Raw genomic sequence first — 7,060 nt, forward strand, 5'->3', positions numbered from 1 at the left:
AGGATACACATCAGCTGAGCCTCTGAAGGCTCAGGTAATGTTTCTTGCTCTGCCACAGCCTTTTAGGACACACCACTCAGTAGACACAATCTTTGGGACTAAAGATATTACATGACTATTCCCTATCTGAAATAGGGACAACAGTACATCTAAATGTCAGAGGGACATGAGGATGAATACACTTAAGACTGTGTGGCATTTAAAACATAGTGATCATAAATAAACAGAAGAGCCTTAATAAAATTATTAGGTTTATTTTAGCTCCGCATACTCCTAAAATGGCAATATGGAGGACAAACACCTCAATTCTGAGTTTAAAAGAGGCCTTTGAATTCATGAATACAGATCATCTAGGGCCTCTACAGAATTTGGGTAACTTAAGCAGCAATCGTGCTTCATCAGCCCACATTTTTCCTCAGTCTTCAAATAAACATGAAGCACATCAACCCGAGAGTATGCTGTAACTTTTCTCCCACAGTCCCTGGGGAAAAAAAGGGTACTGCGCTGCAGGAAAAAGAAATGCTGAAATCTCTCTAGATTAGACTAAGAAGGAGCCAAGACTCTTAGCATCTTGCCTAAGCATAAAAGCACAGAAGGAAGGAGAAATACTCCCTTCCTAGAAACTGGCAACAACATAGTGCTTGCAACTCAAACTAGACAGGAAGAGGGTTATGTGGTATTGTAGAAGCATCCTATAATGCTTTTTGTGAGGAGGCTGGTGTTCAAATAGTACAAGCTTAATTTACACAGCAGACATCTTTAAGTAGTCAGCTAAGTAACCCAAATGCTACTGTGAGAGTGCTCAGAATCTTCTAGGAAATTAAACCAAACAGCTACAGCACCACATCAGTAAGGAGTAATTGAACACTTTGATATGATAATTGATTATCGTGCATTGATTAAAGCGGGCAAGAGAGCATACACTCTCCAGATGACTTTCAAATTACAAAGCCACAAACTTCAAAGCTTATTTGGATTCACACACCAAAATGCATTTTGCTATTTACAATGAAAAAAAAAAAAAAAAAAAAAAGAAAGAAAGTATCCTTGTAAATGAGGCAAGAATTTTAAAACAGTGAATGGTGAAATGACACAACTTGAAATAAGGAACTAATCAATGCTATCAAAATGGCTTCAGTCTGCCCTGAGGACTCTAATCATTTCCAGATGATAACATGGGACTGATTGGATGTCTCTGGCAGCAATTCTTATCAAGGCCTGATTATAACAACTACAATAATAATAAGAAGAAAAAATGTTTGGTACAAGGTTGGTTAGATAGGTCTGAGAAAATATGCAAACAATTGCTGAGTTCAGTGTAAAAATACCTGACCTGGTAACTGTAAGAAAAGATAGTACCTGGTTTTGGTCATTTCCAGTCATGCTGAAATGCCTTTCATATATTCAGTGAAACATACACTGAGGAATAGTTTAACTTCATGTTAAGAGAAAACCAATTTGCAACCACTTGCAATTTCTATGAACTAGCAAATTGTCAGCAAAGCATCTTGACTAGCTTCCTGGTTTTAAAAGCCTTTTCAAGTTCTCCTTAATTGTACGTTATTTTAATTGCCATGATTCTACTTTTAGGGCTGTAAGAGAGCCATGCACTTGTTACTGTTTTTTTTTTTTTTTTTTTTTGTATTATCACTCCAGACAGGAATCAGAACCACGTTTTTCTTGTTATTATTTAAAAATAAAAAATCCCTGCTAGAAGAGCTTTATCTAAGTCTGCATGACCACAAACAACAGGTGGCTGCTACACAGCAAACACAGCAGAAAAAATCTCAGAGCTCAAAGGAAAACTGTGGATTCAGTACAAAGTTAGGTTCTTAGTCCTATCATTGCTGCAGTGTTACATTTCTGGGATGAAACCTGATTCCAAAACATGCAGCTCCCATCATTCAGTCCTAAATTGGGGACTACCCAGCCTTTCTGAAGAATTCCTTTAAGGTTAACCAAGTTTCCTTAGGCAGTCTCTGCACTACTAACTAGCAACTAACTAACTACATGTTGCATCAGAAGCAGCATCCCCTGCAATATGACTTTGACAGAATCAGGTGGAATCAAGTGTCTAGAGCCAGCCTGGGATTAATTTATATTAGAAAATCGAAACAAAACTCGAGATTTACAAATTCTCATGAAAAAAGTACAACTAAAAACTTAAAAGTTATGCCAGTGCCAAAATCACACCTTTACTTCTTAGCATAAAGTTACTTTCAGAATGAGCACAGACAAGATTATTTACAAACCACTAACAATCGTTACTTAGTGAAAATACAAAGTAACCATGAAAGTGCTTGTGGGTACAGGAGATGGGATCCAATTCCGTGTGTCTATTCCACCAAGTGGGATGTAAGCACTACTTTTCCCTTATTGAGAAAGTATGGATATTTTGCAATATATATTTAAGCTGACCATACACACTTCAGATTCTTCACCATGCAATACGCTGTTTCTAAGTTAGTAGATAGGTTAAAATAGATAGGTTTTTGGACAAGAGGTGAGGCAGGGAGCAGAAAAAAATCTTTCAGAAAGAAACAGTATATCCTACTAATGATAAATGCTTTTTGCTGCAGAAATACTACCTTGTCTAATAAGAGATTACTACCAGTGGCCTAACATGTCCCTAACTGGTCGAGTTCTGCTTTGGAGGTGATATGAGTTTGTTCTGTGGGACTGCCATTCCTCAGACAAGGACATGGTGACCTTCATAATGTCTGATGAGCCAGAGAAGTTTGTCTGTGAGAAGAATCTTATTCACGACTAAATATAAGGCTGATGCTCCTAAACACAGAAGACAGTAAAGGTTTTAAGATACTTTCTGCCCTTGCTATCTGAAGTTCAATTCATATACACCAGGAAAAAAAAAATTTTTAAATTCACATTTCTGATTTGATAGCTATGTTCACTCAAACTTTTATAAAAATTCTTTGGGCAGATGTGACTGTGGAGAAAGATACAATCTTCAATGTCATCACTGTCTCAGTATTGGGAAATCTTGGTAGCAGTCACAGAATAATAGAGGCTAACCAAGTGGCTAGCCTCTTCTAGGACCTAGTTACCCATGGGTGTGCATGCTGCAGTAATAGCTCATCCTTTTTAAACTAGAGGAAAAACCTCACTTCTGATGAGAACCTACTTTTAATTAATCCTTGCTCTCTCCATTCTTGTTTTAACTGTAACTTGTACAACTCAGACTGGAATATTAAGTCAGCAGGGATCTGCATATAAACCAAACAGCTATGAGACAGTCAGCCAGTCCTTTCATCAGCCTCATTCTCAGGGAATGTATCGGTCCCTTTTCTGATAAAAGCACGAAATTCCATGTACAAGGATTTACTTCTCACGATTACTGGCAGATTTTGAACCAAAAGCTTCATGTGCATTGCAGCAATTAAATGCATGAGTCATGTTTTGACTGGTTTGAAAAGATTCTATCTTGTCTTATCGCTCATCAGAACCATGAAAGGGGCATTGCAAGGGGGAAATCTATCCCAAGCACCACTTGGGAACTGCCCTGGTAACAAAGATACCTGAGTTTCTACTGTGGTGTCACCCAGTCTTCATGCCACCCTTTTCTTCCTGCTCATTTTGTCTAATGGGACTGCTAAATTCCTGACAGATACTGCTAGTGTGCATCCTCCTTTCTGAGAGTCTTAGGAGGACTGTGAAGGACAAAGGAGACTCTTTTTGCCTTTCCCACACTTGCTTTTATGTCCCCACATCATAGTGCGAGGACCTGTGGAGCAATAAATTCATAGCCTGTCCCTTAGGGCCTGAAGAGCTTGGTGTGCTGTTCAGAGGAGCAGCAGAAATGCCTCCTTCCTGTTCACTGCCTCCCTGTGCTGAAAACCTATTATGGTTATGAGCGTAGAAGTGTATATTGCTATGCAGCCTGAAAAGAAATTAATGCAGCTGGATTTGGAAGAACCAAGAAAACTGATGTTCTACTATGGTCAATGGTCATTGATCTAACTCTAATTAGTAAAAAAAAAAAAAAAAAAAAAAAAAAAGGAACTACATGGAACTACATACTTTCTCTAGCTTAATACTGGTTGCTTGATGAATTTGACTCCAAATTCTGCTAAATACTTCTTATTAGAAATAACTGAGTATATTTAAAATACAATGAAAGGTAAGCAATTGAAGAAACTTGATATCTCCTTCTCCTGTCTTTGTTTGATTTAGCACTATGCTTTGCATGAGGAGAAGCTTCACATGAGTTTTGAGATTTGGACCCTTAATGTCCTCTCATGCAATGTAAATGTGCAATAATTATATTCTATAATTACAATTATATTATATGTTATATATTATATTTTATCAAATATAATTATATCTGAAAACGTCTAATCTTCTCTTTATTAAAGTTTCTTGTGAAAGTGAGTTCCATAAGTCAGTTTCCTGTGTGAAACAAAATTTTCTTTTATAGTTTCTTAGTGTTCTGTTTTCTGTTTCCAGAAAGTTTTTTATTTTGGTTTTTGTATGAATAAGTTATTAGAACACCTTCTTAACCTTGTCTTTGGTATTCTTTCAGATGACTCTATTGCATCTTTTCTTAACCATCTCCTTTGGAACCAGACCCAGGCAATACAGTTCTTTATTGAAATTGGCAATGTATAGAAATGCTACATCTCAGAGCAGTATATGCAGTAGTATTCACAAATCCTTCACTAGACCATGGATAAGAGTTACACATACTGACTATTACAGAAAAAAATACCTGGACCTGAATGATCACGGAGCACCTATGATCATGAGAACATTTTTCTATCCCCATCTCTCCTATTCCCATCTCACTCAAAAACTCAGGACTTCAAAATGCAAGAACTGGATGGAAGAAGGGGTGAAACCAACAATGAGAAGGTCCCAGTAACTGGTGGTGCACCAGTTCTCCACACCCCGCTCAGCTAAAAGAGGTTCTGCAAACTCTGTGCTATGAGTCTGCTCTAGCTAGCAAGGGTCTGTGGGAGGTATTGAGCCCCTCAAAAAAAGAAGCCCATCCAATGTGCATTGGCTGATTAGGTAGACACATGGCAAAGGCCAAAGCATCATTGGTATAAGAATCAGCAGAAGTGGACAAGACAGGCAGGAATAATGAAGTCCTTGAAAATGGTATGTTTTAAGTAAAGTAAACTTTTCAGAGGGGCCTAGAGTGCAGTACGGTTGGAAAGGGCAGTTTTGCAAAATGTAAATTCCAGAAATAAGTGAAAGTCAAAAATAATAATTATAATAAAAAACAAAACCTTTCCTTCGAGCCGGAATTGAACCAGCGACCTAAGGATTTCTTTTCATATAGCCTACAGTCCTCCGCTCTACCAGCTGAGCTATCGAAGGAAGATGAAGAACAGGTGCCAAGAATGAGTCAAGACCATATCAACAATAGCTTTAGGCTCTAATAGGTTTCCATATGTATTGCCTTTCACAACAGCAAAACAGTATCAGAAAAAAAGGTGCAAATCTGGCTTTCCCTGAAAAATTGGATTTTGGTTGCAAAACTGCCAGTTTTCTGCCTAGCAGTTCACAGTTCTCATAATACTGTTGTTGGCAGTAGTGTAAAGTTAGAAGCTTCTGCAGTGACCCAGATGAAATTTGTCTCTTGCCTGACAAAAAAATTTGCCCACTCTTCTCTGGTCTTTCCACATTTCCTAGACTGAGCTAGGATGGAGAGAACTTCCTTCCACTGAATTCCCCACCACAGTTCTCCAAACAAATCCAGTAACAAATCAGCAAACAAATCAACATAGAGACCTTCACAGCTTCCACAGTGAAAGTGAGGAATGGAGGAAAAGGATGGAAGGGAATAACCACTGAAGTTTAGTTCAGATCCCACCAACTCCCCCAGTCTAAGTGATACCCCTCACACACAGGTGAGGATGGCACAGGTTTTTGTGTTAGGCGTTTCTGCCCCAGTGGCCTACCCAGCTCCTGGGCCTGGGAAGTTGAGCCATTTGTGAATCATCTGTGCAAGTGCCACAGCTCACAGCCATAGCAATGGTGAGCAAACTACCCTCTTTTGGATTCACAGTGATTCACAAGCATCACCTGTCTGAACAGCAGGGTGGAGCAGAAAGCTGGGAGACTCCCTGTCTGCTTGCCAAAATGATGCCACCCCACATGTGATGGGAGTATGTGTAGCAGCGCTAGCTCAGTGTCCTACAGCTCTACCATCCATAACCTGTGTTTATCCTCATCTTCTCCTTGTGACTCAACCCTGAACACTGGGCTGCATCAGCAAGTATGTAGCCAGCAAGTTGAGGGACGTGATTATTCCCACATAATCAGACTCGTGAGCCTGCATCAGGAGTGCTGAGTCCTGCTTCGGGCTTCCTAGTACACGACAGACACTAACACACCGGAGCGAGTGCTGTGGAGGGACCAGCTGTAGCTCACAATGTATGAGAAGCAGCTGAGAGAGCTGGGATTGTTCAGCCTTCTGAAGAGACAGCTACAAGATCTTAGTGCTGTCTACAACTACTGAATGGGGGAACAAAAGGAAGACAGAGCTAGGCTTATCTTTGAGATGCACAGTGATGGGATGGGAAGCAATGGGCACAATTTGCTACAAGGGGAATTCTAATTAAAGAAAAAACAGTTACTCTGAAGGTAAACATCTTCACCATTGGAACAGGTTGCCCAGAGAGGTTATGGAATCTCCATCCTTGGAGATATTCAGATCTTGACTGGACAACACCCTGAGTAACCTGATCTAACTTTAAAGTCTAACTTGTTTTGACCAAAGGTTGGACCAGATGATCTCCAGAAGTCTCTTCCAACCTCATTTATGGTGTGTTTCTATGAATTTCCCCTCCACTGTATACATAAAAGTGACACACACCTCCAGTCAGAAAGGTGACTTCACAGAACAGATTAACTCATAACAGAACCATCATCACATACTTTTCTGTCTGGAAAATGCAGCTCTTCTTGTCTCATAATCAAAACCCCCATGCACTTTATTTATTTTCAGCCTAACAGATATCTTAAGCCAAGCCACCCTTGCTGCTAAAAGGAACACAGATGCTGATAGGAATCAAATAAGATGTCTTCCTGATTA

General features: G+C 39.5%; 1 non-coding gene across 1 annotated transcript; it reads right to left on the bottom strand.

Moving 5' to 3' along the window:
- Positions 1-5,252: 5,252 nt before the first annotated feature.
- TRNAY-GUA (transfer RNA tyrosine (anticodon GUA)) lies at positions 5,253-5,340 on the bottom strand. The gene is given in 2 exon segments: positions 5,253-5,288; positions 5,304-5,340. It is a non-coding gene; the product is annotated as a tRNA-Tyr (tRNA).
- Positions 5,341-7,060: the final 1,720 nt, after the last annotated feature.

The sequence above is a fragment of the Rhea pennata genome, chromosome 2 (genome assembly GCF_028389875.1).
Source record: "Rhea pennata isolate bPtePen1 chromosome 2, bPtePen1.pri, whole genome shotgun sequence".
Classification (NCBI taxonomy): domain Eukaryota; kingdom Metazoa; phylum Chordata; class Aves; order Rheiformes; family Rheidae; genus Rhea; species Rhea pennata.